Raw genomic sequence first — 21,465 nt, 5'->3', positions numbered from 1 at the left:
TTTTTTTTTTTTTTTTTTTTTTTTTTTTGGAAAAATTTCAGGATTATTAAATGAATTCTTCTTTAAATGTTTGGTAGAATTCTCCAGTGAAGCAGTTTGGTCCTGAACTTTTAGTGTATCATTTTAAATGATGGTTAGTAGATTATTCAGCTGGGTGTGGCACCCTGTGCACAAGGCCATAGGAAGGCATTCTCTCCATCTGATACAAATGTCTTGGTACCACAAATTGTGCTAGTTGTGAATAGATGATCCAGAAACTCTTCTTTTCTGTATTATGAATAAGGAAACACAATTCAGATTTTTGACTTCCTGAATTAGTGCTTTATACTTTTTGCCACATTCATTGCTAAGCTTAATAGGCTGATGACTAAATTTTGCTTTTTGAGTAGTCTGTGTGGATTCTTGCTTTTTGACTTGGGGTCAAAATATATTTTATCAGAGATAAATTGCCTAAAAAAGGAAAATGATGATATAATCTACATTTATGCAAACTGTTTAGATTGCCACTCTATCTGTAATAGTAGAATAAGGCAAACTGTCATTCCTTGGTGGTAATTTATTTAACCAAGGACCAGAGTATATGAGATTTTTGCTACTGCTGCAGTTGTCTTAGTAGAATTGAGGGTATGCTGTTTATCATATATAAATATTTGTTGTGGAATACTGTTTCATAACATTTTTAGAGGTTGGAGAGTTGTCAACACAAACTCATTGTTTTATGTGTGAGATTACTAAACCCCCAAAGATTAGGCGCCCTCTGAAGTTTTATGGCTAATGGCAGAGTAGGGATTCTGGGATTTCCGCCTCCCAGCCCAAGGCAATTCTCAGACTAAAAAGAAAAATTAGAGGGAAAAAAGTTGCCTTCCTACACTTATGCTTGTACACTGTGGAGTATAAGTTTTTAAATTATAAAATTCTGGGGCTGGGGTTGTGGCTCAGTGGTAGAGAGCTCGACTTGCACGTGGGAGACCCTGGATTCGATCCTCAGCACCACATAAAAATAAATAAGTGAAATAAAAGTATTGTGTCCAACTACAACTAAAAAACAAATATTTAAATTATAAAATTCTGTTAGCTGGAGGCAGAACTCTTTTTCCCCCACCCAGCTGAAGAACTAGATTATTTGCCAATATCCTGTGTAATTCTCCTTATTTGTGTCCCTAGTTATAGTCTCTGGCTTTTCTGTGCTGCTTTTTCAGAATATCCTCCCGTGCTTTCCTTTTTGATTTAACCACAAATACATGTATCTCTAAGTACTATATTGCTTGGGTTTGTATAATCATACTGCATGTTCGTTTTGCAGCTAGCGGTTTTTTACTCACCATGGTTAGATGCCTCCAGTTTTCATGACCTTAGAATATCTTTCCTGTGAATATACCAAAGCTTTTTTATTGTCTCCTGTCAATGGTTTTTTTTAATTGAGAGTTAATTCATATACCATAATGTTTTATCATTTTATTACTTTTAACATGCAGCTATCACTACTGTCTAATTCCAGAATATTTCCATCACCCCTAAAAGAAACTACATACCCAGTAGCAATCACTTCCCATTCCTTTCTCCTTCCCTCCCACCCAGCTACTATTAATCACTAATTTACTTTCTGTCTCTCAGCATTTACCTAAGCTAGGCATTTCATAACAGTGGAATTATATGGTCATTAGTACCTGTCATCTTTCACCTAGCATGTTTTCAAGGTCATCAGTGTTGTAGCAGCATTTCTTACTTCATATTGTTTGTTGTTGTTGTTCTGGGGATTGAACTCAGGGGCACTCGACCACTGAGCCACATCCCCAGCCCTATTTTTATATTTTACTTAGAGACAGGGTCTCAATGAGTTGCTCAGCGCCTCTTGGTTGCTGGGGCTGGCTTTGAACTCTCCTGTCTCAGCCTCCCAAGCCTCTGGAATTATTACAGGTGTGTGCCACCACGCCTCGAATTCCTTATTGTGATTGAATGATATTCCATTATATGGATACCACATTTTGTTTACTCATTCATTAGTTGATGGATATTTGGGTTGTTTCCACTTCGGGGGCTATTATGAATAATGCTGCTATAAACATTTATGTACAAGTTTTTGTTGTTGTTGCTTTTTGTTTTTGTTTTGGTACTGGGGTTTGAACTCAGGGGAACTCAATCACTGAGCCACATCCCCAGCCTTGTTTTATATTTTATTTAGAGACAGGGTCTTACCGAGTTGCTTAGCACCTCACTTTTGCTGAAGCTAGCTTTGAACTCACGATCCTCCTCCCTCAGCCTCCCAAACTGCTGGAATTACAGGCGTGTGCCACCATGCCTGGCTAACTTGCATGTTTTTATTTGTTCTACCTCCTAGAAATATTTTTTGTTGATGCAAACAGGTTGTCAATCCAGATAAAACGACCAGATTTGATTACTCACAGATGTGATTTCCCCTGCCCACACTAGGAATTGAACCCAATAGGAAGCCCTCTAGCAGTAGAGGTTACACTTGCAACTCTTCTGTCTCAGCCTCCCTTTTCATTGGTATTTCCCTTTGAAAGTGTTGTAAAGTAGGATCTAAGATGCATAGCAAATGATCAATGACTTATTTGTAAATAGAAGTGCATATTAAAATCCATGAGCATTAAATTGTGTAAAGAACTGGCTTTAAATCTTAGATAAAAAATATAGATTCATTCTGGAGCTTAGTACTAGTAATCCATAGTAATATGGAACTCTCATAATTGGGTAAGAATACAAAATGATATAGTTACTTTGGAAAGCAGGTAGGCATTTATCTGTAGAAGTAAATAAACAATTGCCATAGCACCCAGCATTCCCACTCCTGCACATTTATCCAAGAGAAATAAAAACTACATTCATATAAAAACCCATGTGAGAAGGATGAGAGCAGTTTTTTCTTAATTGCTAAAATGTGGGAATACCCCACATATCTTGAACTGGTAAAGGAACAAAATGTATTTATATCACATATTGTATACTATTCAGCAATAAAGAGGAAGAAACAGCTGTTATGTGCCCCTGCATGGATGCTGTCAGTGCTTTGGGGGGGTTTTGATTTATTTTTAGCAGTCTTGGGGATTGAACCCAGGGCCTCGTGCATGCTAGGTAAGAACTCTACTGCTGAACCATGCCCCACCCTTGATCTCAGCTGTATTATATCAAGTGGAAGAAGCCAGACTTAAAATACTACATATTGTCTGGTGTCATTTCTATAATACTGTGGAAAAAGCAAAAAAAAAAAAAAAAACTGTAAGAAAAGAATATTAATCAGTGGTCCTAGGAGTGTGGAGAGGAGTACAAAGAGTACAAGGGAATTTTGGACTGATGGAGATAAGGTAGTCTTGATTATGGTGAATATGTGACTCTGTGTTTGTCAGAGCTCAGAACTATATGCTGAAAAGAGTGGATTTTACTGTATAAAATTTATATCTTAGTAAACCCAACTTAATATAAAAGCTCTTGGCTCAGGGAATCTCCCCTCTCTTCTTTCTTTTTTTGGCAAGTGGGGGAAGGTACCAGGGATTTAACTCAGGGGACTTGACCACTGAGCCACATCCCTAGCCCTATTTTGTATTTTTTTTTAGAGACAGGGTCTCAGTTGCTTAGCACCTCATTTTTGCTGAGGCTAGCTTTGAACACGTGATCCTCCTGCCTCAGCCTCCCGAGCTGCTAGGATTACAGGTGTGCACCACCATGTCGGGCTCCCCTCTCTTCTTTAATCCTTGATTTATTCTGCTCTGACAGCTGGGAACACTGGGAAGTTGGAGCAGCCAGTGTGAGAGGGGGCTATATATTTGCTTTTTAGTGTTAAAAGAAATATGGTAGATAAACTAGACAATATTTGTTGAACATAATATATTTTATTTAACATGTAGCACTTTATTCTAGGCATTGTTCTAATAAGCACTTTATAAATGTAAAATTAATTTGTTTAATTGTCTTGATAACCCTGAGGTAGATACTATTGTAACCAGAGTCCTAGGTCAGTGGCCCCTGACTCTGGGACCAGACTCAGCCATTTTCCCCAATTAACCAAACAGGACACAAGTGGTGGAGAACAAAGGAAAGGAATTTTATTATTAGTGTGGCCACATTGGGAAGAAACGGGAGGATCAGCATGTTCAGCCCTATCTTTGGGTTATTGACAAAAGTTTCAGGATTATGTAGGGAAGGAACAAGGTGGTGGGGGTATTCATAGTTCAACAATCTTGATCAAATTGTGGTATGGTTGATCATTACCTCAGTATCAGCCATGTACAGCCTTGTTAGGGATAAGGAAGTTGCTGCTCCCTGGGAGTATTTTCAGATCTTGTCACAGGATGTTTAAGGTATCAGACCTGTGATCCAAAATGATTGTAGAAGAGAATGACTCAGAGAAAGAAAAATTCGGAAAGGCAAGATGGAGTTAGGACAATGACTGAATCCTCCTTCAGGTTTAGGGAAATGACTGGAGACTTGTAGGCTCTACTCCAATGGTCTGGAACAGGACATTGTACAAGCTGTTTATTGACAATCTACTAATTATGATATTCCTTCTAATCTTGAAAACATTTTAGTTACTCTTAACTTGATATATTCAACCTTGAAAAGGGAGGAATATGAGTTTTACATGAACGCTCCTTAAGTGATTAACATGTCTACATGTAGAATTGAACAGGTATCTGACCCAAAATTTAAGGTAGCAAAGGAGACAGATGTAAAATGAAGACAAAAATGCTAAGCTTTTATACTGCTTTTAGTTATCTATCTATATTTGGATATCTGCAAGCCCAAGTGAAGTCATTGCTTTTTAGCAAAAGCCACCTCTAAGTCCTGTTACACTTATTATTTTTACCATTTTATAAGTAGACAAAAGAAGCACAGCAAGGCTGGAGTTTGCCCACAGCCACACCATTAATAAATGGTACAGCTATTAATAAACGAACTTGGGGCTGAGGTTGTGGCTCAGTAGTAGAGCGCTCACCTCGCATGCTCGAGGCCCTGGATTCAAACCTCAACACCACATAAAAATAAATAAACAATAAATGTATTGTGTACAACTAAATAAAAATATTTTAAAAAATAAAATAAATGAAGTCGTTTTGGCTGCAGAATCCATCGCCTTAATCTCTATATTTGACTGCTTTTTTTGTTGTTGTTGAATATTATATGGTAAAGAGTTCCAGTTGATGCATAAAACTTCTTTTTCCTGTGCTGGTTATGTATGTTTTATATATTTTTTTTTCTTCAACTATAACTTTTTTGTGTGTGTGCTGGGGATTGAACCCAGGGTGCTTGACCACTGAGACACATCCCCAGCCCTTTTTTATATTTTATTTAAAAACAAGGTGTTGCTGAGTTTCATAGGGCCTTGTCAAGTTGCTGACGCTGACTTTGAACTCGCCATCTTCCTGTCTCAGCCTCCCAAGGTGCCAAGATCACAGAGGTACCCCACACCCAGCTTCTTACTAAGCAGAAAAAAATTATGGTGTAGAGATTTTTTAAAAGCATTAGAAATGCCATCTTCTAATACATGAATTGTTCCCTCATGTTTTCCAGTGTTTATTATATACATGTGAAATATTTACCAAATCATTCCTTATGTTAAGGAGACAATTATTGCCCAGTAATTTGTTGAACTATGGAGGTTTTATATATTCAATTTAGTCTCTTTTGTTATAGTAAAGAAAAGGAAGCAATAACCAAAATAGGGCTGGGGATACAGCTCAGTGGTTGAGCCTTGCATAGCATGAATGAGCACGAGACTTTGGGTTTAATACCCAGCATGGCAAAAATAGAAAAAGAGTTATTCAGGAATATCCATATAAAATGGACCAGAGATAGAAATCCCTGTAATAATAATTTTGAAGCTTTGATGTTTGAGAATGAACTATGAGAGTGAATCTATGGGTTTTTTTTTCTCCCTCTAATTTTTAACTCATTAGAAAGTGTAACGCTATATATAATCCATTTTGTGTGTGTGTATGCATTTATGTTTATTGAGGTTCATCTGCACTCTTATAAAAATATTAGATAATAGCATTGGTCATATCTTTTATAATAAATATTTGTTTTAAATGCTGTTTTTCCACAATATTTTTATTTTGTTTATTCATTTTTATGTGATACTGAGGATTGAAGCCAGTGCCTTACATGTATGAGGCAAGTGCTCTGCCACTGAGCCACAACCCCAGCCCTCTTTTGTAATAAATATTTATTGAGTACCTATTTTGTATCACACTGGAAGGAAATGATAATTAAGATACTGTCCAGTCCTTGCCCTAGAGGTGCTCAAAATATGATGAGGAAGGCTGATCTGCTAACCATTACCCTCAGAACAGTGATAAACTTGATGGGGTTGTAGTGAGAGGTGTTAATTGCCTAATTCAGAAGTATCATTCACAGTAAATGCATTGAATGAGATTGTCTTGGCAGGTCAAAATCAGACTATTCTAATCCTAATCAGTTTCTTCTTCCCTACAACTTCATCCTAGAATTCTCTGAGACCTTCTGAATAAGGTAACAACCTCAGTGAATCTCCTTCCTAGTTTCAATGTCTGTCCTTTGGAATCTAAATTTCTACTTGAATAGAAAAAATTAATTAAATTTAAAATTAATTCATTTAATTGTCTTGATAACCCTGAGGTAGATACTATTGTAACCAGAAAATGGCTGAGTCTGGTCACACCTGTTCAGACTGGAGATGTTAGGTTAGATGGTCTTTAGCCTCACTGAAATGATTCCCACACTAGTTTGCTAATGGCCTAAGACTTCAGTAAGATATGTTTATCTATCTGAAGACCATGGAGGGAATATAGGCTTAAAACTACATAAATCTCTTTCCTTTTAGTATGAAGAAGAGACAAAATGCAGAAATTGTTTTTATGAAAATAAAATTGAAAGTTGTTAATAACCTTTGGAGATCTCAAAGGTCAAGACCTAACTCCTTGAGATTCGAATGCATTTTCTCCTACAGTTTTCTTAGTAACTTTTCCTGGCAAATTAGATGAATGCACATCACAATTGTATTTTGCATGCACTATTTCTTTACTTACATAGAGCCATAGTGAATTCTTGGCCGTTTTTTTAAATGTCACATTTCACTCACAAGAAGGGGGAGATAGCCAGGCATGGTGGTGCACACCTATAATCCCAGCGATTTAGAAACCCTCAGCAATTTAGCGAGGCCCTGTCTCAAAAATTTTTAAAGGGATGGGGATGTGGCTCAGTGGTTAAGTACCCTTAAACTCAATTTCTGGTACCCCATAAAGGTGGGGGAGTACTTTTATATTTTACTTCCTATCACCTTTATGCCTGTCTGATATCATTGCCTACAATTCCTCTTGTTGTATAGAACAGTCTGTGAAAGAGTAAGGTGAGACATTGGGGGCTGCTGGCATTCCTTAATGGGCATTTGAATTGCCATTTGAAGACTTGCTCAATTTTAAGGAAAGTTAAAAGAACAGTTTATAAAATGGGCTCTGTGTATTTACCGTGGTAGTTTGGCTGTTACCTGCAGTATTTTTTTTTTTTTTTTTTACCCCTGGAGGAGGGATTAGTACTGTGATATTGGGAAATGGTCATTTCCTTTGTCTCTGGACCATTACCGGTGTTTCCACCAAAAAGGAGGTGGACTCAAGTGCAGTAGTCTTCGTAGTTGATCCTGCTCTTGCCTCTTGCCTGTGGACTGGAGGCAGTACCCTTAGGGCTGCAAAACCTTTGGGCAAAGGTAGGCTGCGGCCCCTTTAAACCTCTAGTGTGCTCGCGGAGAGGCACTAAGGGTGGGGCGGTCACTGACAGCAGTGCTCCGGGCCCCGCCCCCGGAGGAGGCGTTTCCCAGCGGCCCCGCCGCACCAATGCCTCCGCCGCCCGCCTGCTGGGTATTCCTGCTGATCCTGCTCTGGCCTTAGGGCCCCCGACCTCTCCCTGCTTGGGAGCGTAAGTGTCAGATTGCGGTTGAGGGGCAAATACCCCCTTACCCGTGCCGGAAGTCCTGGTGGACCGTACTGGGGACTTTCCTGGCCTATCATAGGCTAAGGCAGTGAAAGAGCGTAAACAATGCCGGCTGCAGTGAGCTAAAGCCTGGGCATCTGCTCTACTTCTGGGTGTTGACAGCGTCCCTAGGGTGCTTGTTCGGATATGCAGTGGGTGAGCGGCGCCCACGACCTGGCTTTGCCCCAGCCTGGTTTCTACTTATGGTGAGGAGAGGATTGCTTTTACCAGAGTGTAACCCAGTTGAGCTGGGTGGGTGGAGCTGACTCAAATGCTTTGGGCCTTTGGTCCTTAAACCTGGGATTGGAACACCTGGGTAACTTCGGGATGAGTAAGCATTAGGTTTTCAGTCGCCTTGGAACAGTAGAGCAGTAACTCTCAAAGTTGACCTAATTCACAGCTGGGTTTAGCTTTCCTTCTCCCCAGAGGCCTGTATTTGTATCCAGTCCCCCTTTGGAGACATTGACAGTGATCATCTATTAGAGTCTAGTTAACCTTTCCTGCTGATAGAATAGCACTGTAAAAGACAGCTCTTTACCTGTCTCATCTCTGAGGGAATTTGCAGGAAGCCATGATCCCAAAATGAGAAAAGAAACACAGCAAAGTTTGCTTAGATGACCTGTTAGAGAAGCACTTCAGATTTCTAGTCTCTGGTTAACGCAGAATATGCCAGTAAGAGAATAACACTTGCCCTGGTTAATGGATAGTACCTGGAGGCAGTAAAGTTTTTAAATTAGATGGAAAGCCTTGTCATTTTTGCTACCTGCTAGAGATGAGATTTTGTCTGGCCTTGACAAAATAATAAAAATCTTAAGTTTTCTATGACAGTTACATAACTGTATGCTTCTTTGGTCCAGTTGTCCTTCCTAGACATGGTTTGAGTAAAGATTTCTGAGTGGGTGCATGCATTCTTCTTTATCTTTGTTCATAATTACTGTCTTATTTTTTAATGAACCTATCACCACACCTTAATGGTCATTCAAAGTTTTATTTTAATTTAATTTTATTTTGTGTGTGTGTGTGTGTGGTTTTGAGATAGGTAATAGTATGTTGCCCAGGCTGGCCCCAAACTCCTGGGCTCAAGCAATCCTGTGTCAACCTCCAAAGTAACTAAGACTACAATTGTACCACCCTGCCTGACTTAGGGGTTGCAGATTGCTTTTTTTTTTTTTTAATGTTTTATTAGTTATTGATGGACCTTTATTTATTTAATTGCTTGTATGTGATGCTAAGAATTGAACCCAGTGCCTCACACATGCTAGGCAAGCACTCTATACTGAGCCACAACCCCAGCCCTGCAGATTGCTTTTTTTTTTAATAGGTGGACACAACATCTTAATTTAATTTTATTTTTTTATATGGTGCTGAGGATCAAACCCAGTGCCTCACGCATGCTAGACAAGTATTCTACCTCTGAGCCACAACCCCAGCCCCCAGATTGCTTTTTGAGTGTGCAGAAAATTTCCTTGAACTTCCCTCAAACTCATGCTGTGCTTCTGCAGTAGCATCTCATTAGCCAGACATGGTGTCCAAGAAAGGTAATCAAGTCCAGATCTCTTGTATTGTATTAGCGAAGAGCTTTTGTAGGTCATAATCTTGGGAATTTGCTATAAAATAGTTATGCTGTCAATGCTTCTCCAAGTAGAAATCAAAAACAATCTAGTTAGTAGCTCTATAATTATCCTTACAGATTCTCAAAATACAGGAATTTAAAATAAAAGGACACTACACTTGAGCCTTTGGGTGTTTAGGGAAAAGTGGTGGACTGTGAAGTAGGAGACAAGTTCTAGGCCCAGCTCTAACATTACTCATAATGTAATCGCTCTATGCCTTACTTTATTTAGTTGTTGAAGAATGAGAAAATGGTAGGTTGCTGGGGCCTATATTTTACAATAGGACATAGTACATAATAATGTTATTTGAACACTGAGCACTGTAGTGTTCAAATTGAACAATTTGGAATTCTAAGTTCTACCTTTATGTATAACCTTGAAAATATTTCTTAAACTCTGATCTAAAAATAAACAATTGCATCTAAACGTTTTTCGGTAACAGGGTAAGCTATATGGTATTTGAGCTCTTTGAGACATTACATATTATCAGTGGGGTAAGGTGATGATATTGCTGTAGAACATATATATTTTAGCTGGTCTCCTTTCCTTTGTCTCTGTTTTAAACTGGGGTAAAACCTCCTAAGAGCACTGAACAATTTGAAATTTCTAGATATTTCAATAAGGACTAGATTGTATGAACTATATAAGCAAGCATGATATATAGTTCGGATTAAAATCTTACTAATGTTTCTGTTTCTTGGCAATATTATTTGCTCTCAAGCATTAAACCCTGCTACTTAATGAAAAAATTTGATTTTCTATGTTTATATTTATAAAATTCAGATCCCTCTTTTCATTCCTGGTACCATATTTTTAATCACTTGAAGATCAGAGTTCCGAAGTCTAAAGCCAAACTCATCATAATTCCTTGCCTGTCCTCCCAAAGACTTCAGTTTCCCCTGCCCCACCCCTTTCCATTTCTATTGTGAAGACCTCCAGTTCTGGCTCTTTTTAATCTTTTTTTTTTTTTTTAAATCAGGTATTGAACCCTGGGGTGCTTAACCACTTAACCCCAGCCCTTTTTAATTTTTGTTTTGAGACAGGAACTTGCCAAATTGTTTAGGGCCTTGCTAAGTTACTGAGGCTGGTTTTGAACTCATGATCCTCCTGCCTCAGCCTCCTGAGCCACTGGAATTAAGGTGTGCACCACAATTTTAGTCCTGTAGTACTGCAATAATTTCCTATCAAACCTCTATTTTGCTTCATTTCCAATTCATTCTATTTAAAGTTTATCTATCTGAATAAGTAGGATCATGTTATTGCCCTGCTTCAATTAACCAGCATTTCCTGCTGTCTAGCATAATTTAATTATCTCCATGATCTGACCATAGTCTCCCTTTCCGATCTTATATTCCCATAATGGAGTGTTCTGTAAACATGGTCAATATTTTCCTACCTCCAAAACTTTTGCCTTTCATGTTTTTTCAGCCTACAATATCTTATTTTCTACTGGTTTTGTTGTTGTTTGTTTGGTACCAGGGATTGAATCCAGGGGCACTTAACCACTGAGCCACATCCCCAGGGCCCTTTCTTTTAAAGTTTTTGCATTTTAAAAAATATATATATTTTTTCTAGTTGTAGATGAACACAATTTATTTATTTATTTATATGTGGTGCTGAGGATCAAACCCAGTGCCTCACACGTTCGAGGCAGGCGCTCTACCACTGAGCTATAGCCCCAGCCCTACATTTTTTTTTTTTTTTTAAACTCCCTCTTTATTTATTTTAGTTTTTTTCGGCAGACACAACATCTTTGTTTGTATGTGGTGCTGAGGATCGAACCTGGGCCGCACGCATGCCAGGCGGACGTGCTACCGCTTGAGCCACATCCCCAGCCCCCTTACATTTTTTTTTAATATTCATTTTTTAGTTGTAGTTGGACACAACACCTTTATTCACTTATTTATTTTTATGTGGTGCTGAAGATCGAACCCAGGGTCTCACACATGTGAGGCGAGCACTCTACCGCTGAGCCACAACCCCAGCCCTTTTTATTGGGTCTTGCTAAATTGCTTAGGGCCTTGCTAAGTTGCCAGGCTGGCTTTAAACTTGTGATCCTCTTCCTTCAATGTCCCAAATTGCTGGGATTACAGGGTTGTGCTGCCACCCCTGGCTTCTACCAGCTGTTTAAAAGAAAAAATTCCACCTAACATTCATCACTGAGTTCAAATGCGATCCTTTCTATGAAGTTCTCTCTGATGATCCCTCACATGCTGCTAATCCTATCTTTGAACTACCATGACCCTATTGTCCCTGCTTGTGCATTTTCCATCTACAGTATATTTCATATTATAATGATTTGTTTACAATATATTTTATATTATACATTGTTTATATAATTTTTAAATTTGTAAATTCCTTGAGAATATTATTATTTACTAGAAAGGAGATTGAGTGAATATTTTTTTTTTTGTACCAGGGATTGAACCAGGGGTACTTAACCACTAAGCCACATCCCAGCCTTCTTTAATTGATATTTTGAGATAGGATCTCAATAGGTTGCTTAGGCCTCATTAAGTTGCTGGGGCTGGCTTTGAACTTGGGATCCTTCCTGCCTCAGCCTCCCAAGTTTCTAGGATTACCGGATGCACCACTGCACCTGGCTTATTAGTTTTTTTAAAAAAAAAAACAACAGCCTTACTGAGGAATATAATTTATTACTATGCAGTTAACCCATTAAAAGTATGTAAATCGTTGGCCTTTAGTGTACTCATTTGTGTTAACCATCACCATATACAACTTAATAATTTTCATTACCTCAAAAAGAAATTCTCATACCTCTTAGCCATCTTAGCCATCAAACACTACCACCACTACCAATACCTTCAAACATTCAAGTCCTAGGCAACCACTAAATCTATTTTCTTTACCCTATTCTGGACATTTTGTAAAAATGGAATCATACCATGTGTAGTCCTTTTTGAATGGTTTCTTTGAGCATAATGTTTCCAAGGCTCATCCATGTTATAATCTGTGTCAGTACTTTATTTCTTTATAATAATGTTTATGCTATGAATTTAACACATTTTATTTATCTATTTGATAATTGATGGGCATTTGGGTTATTTCCACTTTTTGGTTATTATGAATGTTTGGTTTTAATTTGCTGTATATATTGAAAATATTGTGGAAATTGGAAAGAAAAAAGGAAAAAATGAAAGGAAGAGAGAATCTTGTGAAAATGGAAGGCGTAGAGAATGAGGGGAGGGAAAGGGGAGATACAGGGAAATGAGAGTGACTAATTTATACTATTATGTGCATGTACAAATACATAACAAGTCCCACTGTTATATATGTTTATAATGCACACAAAAAAATAATTTTGTTGTTCATGTCAAGAAAAGGTTTTCTTTTCAACTTTCTGGGAATAAGGGTTTCCAGGGAAGGGGTTAAACTGCATGGTTACCCCTAAATCACAAACTATGGTCATGTCTCTCTTATCCAAAGGCAGATGAATATTTTAAGATCCAGTTGGTAGTTAGTCTTGGTTATGATGCAGCTTATCCAAAGGCTGATGAATATTTTAAGATCCAGTTGGTAGTTAGTCTTGGTTATGATGCAGCTGCTTTTATTTTCGTTGGGTTAGGTAATCATTAAAATATGTCTTATTTATAAAGTGTGAATGGTTTTAAGTATGTATTTATCTAGAAGCTATATGTAAATAAATTGTAGTAATTTCACTATACTAGGAATCAAGAACCTCCTATAGGCCAGTCTCCCCTACTTAAGTGACCTTGGACAACATATTTAACTGCACTCTTATTTAACTGCACTCTTGTTTTCCTATATGTAAAAAGAGGATAATGATGCTTGCTTTATCCCATTTTCTTTTCTTTTTTACATATATTTTCTTTTAGTTGTAGATGGACAAAATACCTTTATTTTATTTATTTATTTTTATGTGGTGCTGAGCATCATACCCAGTGCCTCACAGGTACTAGGCAAGCACTTTACCTACCACTGAGATACAACCACAGCCTTTTTTTTTTTTTTTAATTTGTGAGTATAGAGACAAATAAAGTTCTTGCTCAAGGGCATCTTACATGTAGTTTAATAGGGAAGAGCCACATTACTAACACCTTTAAAAGAAAAAAAAAAGACATGAAATCAGAACGTGCTGCACCGGGTAGCCCACATCTGTAATCCCAGGGACTTGTGAGGCTGAGGCAGGAATGTTGCTAGTTCAAGGCTAGCCTAGCAAGACCCTATTTCAAAATAAAGAATTAAAAGGGCTGGGGATATAGCTCAGTGTACCTTAAAATATTTAAAAACATTATAAAATGCGACGGAAAGTGTGACACAATATCTCAAAATATTTTTGCTCACTATAACTTCAGAATAACAGTAGTTATTAAACCTGCTAAATAACGCCTATTATTTAGTATATTAGTGGAGAAGCCCAATCATTATTCACATTTTAAAATATGTTCGAACATAATTTTAATAGTGTTATATTTTATGCATTAAAAAGTATTCTGTGGGGTGTAGCTCAGTGGTAGAGCACTTGCCTAGCATTTATATGAGGCACTGGATTTGATCCTCAGCACCTCATAAAAATAAATAAATAAATAGAAGGTATTGTGTCCATCTACAACTGAAAGAAAGAAAAAAAAAGTATTCTCCAAAAGGGCTTTTAGACCTCATAGGTTAGTGGCACAGATAAAAAAAAATTCTTTTGTAGACTAGTAAGACAAAATGAGAACAGTGTTAATTTCATCTTATATTTGCACAAACGAGAGAACCTTGCCCTCATGTATTAACTAAACCAAAGAGGTTAAACAAAGGGGGGGCTTCAGTTTCAGTTCTTTAATTTGCAAATGCATAAATAAAAGTAAAGAAAGTGATTATAACAAAACTCTATATGTTATAGTACATTTTATTTTCTTTCAAGTGTTTTGTTTTTGTTTTTTTTTTTTTTTAATTTTTTTTAGATGTTGATGAACCTTTATTTTATTCATTTATTTATATGCAGTGCTGAAAATGGAGCCCAATGCCTCACACATGGCTAGGCAAGTGCTCTACCACTGAGCCATAATCCCAGCCCCTCAAGTGTTTTTGACTTATTAATGAGTGTATCATTTTCAAGTAACTTATGAACAAAATGTTCTAACTAAATTTATTTTGAGATATTTGTGTTTGTTCTTTTAATTCTATTAATTTGCAAAATAAAGTCAAATGTAATTTAAAATTAAATATTTTCAAATTGGGAATGCCAAATACTTATAATGACAATAAAATAAGACCATTTATTTTACTCTTGCTGAATGCTAAGTACATAGTCTAAGAGTTTTACAAGAACTAACACGTAATCCACAATGATCCAACTGAGCTATGCCCTCAGCTCTTAGAGCACACTTCCAATAGGTGGGTACTATTCTCTCTCTCCTTCACATGAAAGTGTGCTGAGGCAATATACATTTGCCTAAGTATATTTACCCAAGGTCTCACCTCAAGTTGGTAATGGGGTTTTTGTTTTATTTATTTGTTTTGGTACTGGAGATTGAACCTAGGGATGCTCAACAACTGAATCACATCCTCAGCCCTTTAAATTTTTTATTTTATTTATTTATTTTATATATATATATTTTTTATTAGTTGCACATGACAATACAATGATCTTGACATATCATACATTTGAATCAAATGGGTATAGGGTCTTCTAAATTGCTGAGGACCTCACTAAGTTGCTGAGGCGGGTCTTGAAGTTGTGATTCTCTTGCTTCAGCCTCCTAAATTGCCGGGATTACAGACATTTGCTACCATGCTCGGCAAATCATTAGTGGTTTTAAAGATAAAGAATTCTTTTTTCTTTAGATTCACAGGCAGAAACTGAAAGTAATAAACATAATCTATATAATAACTCCTAAATTTTAATCATTGTGTTACATCTCCTTCTTGAGCTCCAGGCTTGAATCTCTAACTGCTGCCCACATCTATACTTGTTTACTGTGCATGTCCAGCTCAGTTTGTCCAAGACCCCTTCTCCATCACTCTCTTAAACTTCTTCGACATTCACTCAACAAGGGCCTGCTTTGATATTTGCAAGCTACCATCATCTTTATTTAGACCTTTCTTGCAACCTGTTTTCCCTCTATCTCTACTATATTCCAAGCTATTCTTTATATTGTTTTATATTTATATTATATTATCTCTGAAAAAAAAAAACAAGTTTGATAATGTGTAATTTTATCACCAACAGTCCTCCAGAATCTTTTGTCCTTGGGTTAAAATCCAAATTCCTGGGCTGGGGATATAGCTCACTTGGTAGAATGCTTGCCTCACATGCACAAAGCCCTGGGTTCAATCCGCAGCACAAAAAAAAAAAAAAAGAAAAGAAAAGAAAAATCCAAGTTCCTTAATATTTGCTTACAAAAGCCTTCCAGGTTCTAAACTTGACTACTTCCCAACTTTATTTTCCATCCTCTTACTCTCCTTGTTGGATTTACACTTGAACCTTGCTGAATAAACCTACCAAAATCAAAGAAGTTAGACCAGATGCTATGAAAATTTCTAAGATGTTTAGCTCTCTTTCTGTATTCATCTCTGGTTATAGTTTGTGAGCCAGCACAAGACTTTGGACCACACTTTTTTTGTTTCGTTTTGTTTCTTTGCAGTGTTCAGGATCTAACCCAGGGCTTGTGCATGCTAGACAGACATTCTACAACTGAGTTATGCCCTCAGCTCTTAGAGCACACTTCCAATAGCACTGAACTATATAGTATACTACTTGGATAGATTTTATAAGTGTCAGAAACATGGGGATGCCTCAAGAAATTAGGCACGTAGACAGGCACAGTGGCGCATGCATGCCTGTAATCCCAGCGGCTTGAAGGCTGAAGCAGTAGGATTGCAGCCTTCAAAACCTGGAGGCGCTAAGCAACTCAATGAGACCCTGTCTCTAAATAAAATACAAAATAGGGCTGGGGATGTGGTTTAGTGTTTGAGTGTCCCTGATTTCAATCCGTGGTATCCAAAACAAACAAACAACAACAACAACAAAAAGCCCACAAAGAAATTAGGCACATACTCAGAAGTTACTCAGAAAGCCAAACTTTTTTTTTTTTTTTTTAACATTTTCATTTTCTTTAAAGAGAGAGTGAGAGAGAGAGAGAATTTTTAATATTTATTTTTTAGTTTTTGGCAGACACAACATCTTTGTATGTGGTGCTGAGGATCGAACCCGGGCCGCACGCATGCCAGGCGAGCGCGCTACCGCTTGAGCCACATCCCCAGCCCCGAAAGCCAAACTTTTTACTTCTGCAGAAGGGTGTGCTACTGAACAGAGTCTGCCAAGCAAGCACACTTGGGTTGGTAGTCTGCCTATTTTCATCCTTAAGGCAGCACTGCCCCTGCTCTGAAAGAAGGAGCTTAGGGTTACAATATGCCTGATAGGCTAATTTTAAAATTGGGGCGGACAAAGGAAGGGCTGTAGTTAAAATGGCTACAATTGGATACAGGTTGGGAAGCTCAAAATGATTGTGATTTTATCTTACCTCTGATTTTACACTTAAGGCAAAATACTGTATCCTGAAAGTGGACCATCAGATTATTTTTCACAAGCAAAATTGTGAAATAACTTGTTACAGAAGACTACATACAGTATAACCTTTTTTCTAGAGCTCACAAATGATCATACACAGTTAATTTTATTACTTAGGGATATGTGATTAAGGCATAAACCCAAACATATTTCAGAAATGTGCTTCTGTGGGAAAAAGGATGGGGTGGGAAGAAACACACAGGTACAGTAATGATAGTGTTTCAATTTTTAGATTGGTAGATATGCCAGTTTTATTGTAATACTTCATAACTCATTGACACATATGTTTTTTTGTGTGAAAAGTTCTGAAAATATTTTAAAATTAAAATAATTATGGGGAAAAGTTAATGAAGTTCTTTTTTTTTTTCTTAGTATATCAATCCTGAACAAAGACAAAGACCAAGAGTGCTGAGTGTCACATGTATACACAAACACTGAATCCATTATTTTAGTGGCCATATAAGTTTTTAGTATAAAGCAGGCCTTTCCTTTGCATAAGAAGGAAGAAAATCATGAATAACTTTTTAAAAACTAGGTTATAAAATAGCAGATGTCATTTCTGAATATATAACACAATGCATCTAAATCTTATATGGGGTAGTTAGTTTGGGCATTTCCTTTTGTGTTTCTAAAAGGAGAATAGGACAACAGGAACAAAAAGTATTGCAGTAACTCAGAATATGACAACTGAATATTATTATTTACATGCTCTTGGTTGTAGAGTATTTTCAAAGCTTTTATTGAGTGTTTCTCTTTGGAAAATAGTCTGATAGGTAAAGGTTACTTTTGCAGTTCAGATTTTTACTAAGTAAATTTAGAGATTTTCATCCCAGGCTGCACATTAGAATCACCTAGAGGAACTTTTTAAAAAGTAATTTGAGGTAAAATTCATATAACAAAATTTATTTATTTTTAAAGTAGTCCTGGGGATTGAACCCAGGGCCTATTAGCCATTTTTTTTTTCTAAAATTTTTTGTTATAGTTTAGATGGACACAATACCTTTATTTATTTTTATGTGGTAAAGAGGATCGAACCTAGTGCCTCACATGTGCTAGGCAAGCACTTTACTACCTATCCAACTGAGCTATGCCCTCAGCTCTTAGAGCACACTTCCCCAGCCCTCAAATTAACCATTTTTAAATGAACAACTTAGTGACATTTAGTGCATTCCCCATGTTGTATATCCACCACCTCTAATCTAGTTCCAAAACCTTTCCATCATTCCAAAGAACCTGTTAGTACTCCCTCATCCTCTCAGCATTTTCTATTCATTCCCCACTCTTCCAAACTCCTGGCAGCCACCAGTCTGCATGTTTTCTGTATAGATTTATCTGTTTCGTATAGTGTGGGAGCTTTTCTCTTTGGCTTAACATATTGTTTTACTTAACATGTTGTTTTTGAGATTCATCCATGGTGTAGCTTTATCAGTATTTTGTTCCTTTTTATAGCAGAGTGATATTTCATTGCATGTACATATCACTGTTTATTCATCTTTTGATGGATATTTGGGCTGGTTTTTGTTTTAGGCTATAGTAGAATTGTGGGATCAAATGACAATTTTGTGTTTAACATTTTGAGGAAGTGCCAAATTGTTTACATAGCAACTGGACCGTTTTGCATTTACCTTGGGAATTTTAAAATCTAATAATTTTGGTGTATTTTATAAACATGCCAGTGTACAATTAATTATGGAGGGGGGACAGTCCTTCACTATAGAGTTTGAAAAGCACTTCATAATTCATTCTTTTTCACTGGTATTTAATATTGCACTTTGTGAATACATCACTATATATTCATTGTACTTTTATTTTATTTTATTTTTTTTTAATTTTTTATTGTGGGTTGTTCAAAACATTACAAATTTCTTGACATATCATATTCCACACTTTGATTCAAGTGGATGGGAAAGGCAGCGGAGCACAACAGACACTAGGATGGCAATTTGTAAATCAATGGATGTGTAACTGATGTGATTCTGCAATCTGTGTATGGGGTGAAGGTGGGAGTTCATAACCCACTTGATTCATTGTACTTTTAAAAAATTTTTAAAAATATTTTTTAGTTGAAGTTGGACACAATACTTTTATTTATTTATTTTTATGTGGTGCTGAGGATCAAACCCAGTACCTTGCATGTGCTAGACGACCACTCTACCACTCTACCACTGGGTTATGAGCCATAACCCCAGTCCAATTTTTTTAAACATTTTTTAATAACTTTTTTTTTTTTTAATGAGGTGTTGAGAACCGCACCTAGTGCCTCATCCATGCTAGGCAAGCGCTCTACCTCTGAGCTATAGCCCCAGCCCCTTCGCATCAGTTTTTAGGGTATATACCTGGAAATGAAATTGCTGGATGGTGAGATGCATGCATCTTCAATTTAGATAATCCTATACTGTTGTCCACATTACTGCACTAGCTTGTCCCACCATTGCTGAATTTATGAGTTTCTTCAGATCCTATATTATGATTTGACTCACTCTAAAACACATTGCTGCCAGGTACATCAACACATACCTGTAACCCCAGAGACTTTAACCCCAGAGGCTAAAGCAGGAGGAGCCCAGGTTCAAGGCCAGCCTCAGCAACTTAGCAAGTTATGGAGGAGGGGACAGTCCTTCACTATAGAATTTGAAAAGTTTGAATTGAGATGTTAGCAGGTTAGGTAACTTAGTGAGATCCTGTCTCAAAATAAAAAAAGAGAGCTGGGGATGTGGCTTTGTTGTTAAAGGACCCTGGATTTACACCCTAGTACCAAAAAAAATAAAAATAAAAAAGACTGGGGATATAGCTCAGTAATTTCAATTCCCAGTACCAAAACAAACAAAACTTCCACAATTCAGGTTTCTTTTTATATAAATATAACTTTTCCTGAAATATCTCCTTCTTTTGAAAGGAAGGAATAAGATATAATTACACTGCCTACCAGTTGTGTTGTTTTGGCAAATTACTTAATCTTTATGAAGCTAGTGTGTGAAGTGGGGAAAATACCCATTTTTCCCCATGTAGTTGATGTTAATACAGGTGTAATAACACATTTAAAAGGATTTTGCCCAGTACCCAATTCATGATAGAAATTACCACAGTATATATTTGTTAAACAAGTATTTACTAAAAATATATTTTATGTGAAACCAGGATTGGGAATAGAGAGGTTAGCAGGATCTCTTCTATGTAGTGCTATGTAGATATTAAGTCACATTCTCAAATAGGGGGAAATGTCTGTGGTAAGAGAAATGTTACAAGAGGATTATCTTTCTTATTCATTTTTTAAATTAATTTATTAATTTATTTAGTGGTACTGAGTATTGAACCCAGAGGTGCTTTACAACTGAGCTACATCCCAGACTTTTTGTTTTTTATTTTTGAGACAGTTTTGTGAAGTTGCTGAAACTGGCCTCTAATTTGTAAGCCTTCTGCCTCAGCCTCCCAAGTGCTGGGATTACAGGCCTGCACCATTACACACTCAGCTCTTTCATATAATTTATACACTGCATTCATTGCAATTACTAATTGGTAACTATTAGGTGGTAAATTATGTTTCAGTACTTTACTTCCTTGTGTATTTTCAGTAGGTACTAAATTTTTTTCATTTAACATACATTACTTTTGTAATCAGAAAAAAAGGGTGTTATCTAAATTGATAGCATTTGTTAAAGGAACATGGACTATAAACCTTAATAAAAATGCAACATTTATAAAGGAATACTCAGGGATTTAATTTTTTGCTAATTTATGTAAACATGGACTAGAATCATATTTACTGGAATTAGGTAGAGAGTTGTGTAGCATTGAGATTTTTCCCTTTATTATTTGTATTAGGGATTGAACCCAGGGGCACTTAACCGCTGAGCCACATCCCCAGCCCTTTTTATTCAGAGACAGGGTCTCACTAAGTTGCTTAGGACCTTGCTAAGTTGCTGAAGCTAGCTTTGAACTTGTGATCCTCTTACCACAACCTCCTTGGCCAATGGGATTACAGGCATACACCACTACACCTGGCCTCTATAAGGAATTTTAGGTGAACAATTGAAAGAATGATTTCTCCAAAACTCTTTTCTTGTTCTCTTTTAGGGGAGAGAAATTTTTTTTCTTTGCCCTCCAAAAGTTTGATAATTGAATTAATGAACATATTATGTGGGAAGTGATTGAAGTTTTTATAACATCCTGAGCTACAGAAAGGAATAGGGGCTCAGGGCTTCTGGAGGCAGGAGAGGAGAGCACAGCATATAGAAACTTATCTCCTTAAGCTGATAAAGTCTCTCATGTAAACTACCCTCAGAAGAATAAGTAACATCTGTGGCAATCTTTCTCTGTTCCAGGTGATACCATCATCCCCAAATCCTATTTTTA

General features: G+C 36.9%; 1 protein-coding gene across 1 annotated transcript in view; it reads left to right on the top strand.

The window, feature by feature from the left end:
* Window positions 1–21,465, top strand: part of Ckap5 (cytoskeleton associated protein 5) — a 102,944-nt gene that overhangs the window by 17,751 nt on the left and 63,728 nt on the right. The window lies entirely within an intron of this gene.

The sequence above is a fragment of the Marmota marmota genome, unplaced genomic scaffold, assembly GCF_001458135.2.
Source record: "Marmota marmota marmota unplaced genomic scaffold, marMar, whole genome shotgun sequence".
Taxonomy (NCBI): domain Eukaryota; kingdom Metazoa; phylum Chordata; class Mammalia; order Rodentia; family Sciuridae; genus Marmota; species Marmota marmota.
The sequence above is the reverse complement of the archived record's forward strand: the minus strand, read 5'-3'. Positions and strand labels throughout refer to the sequence as shown.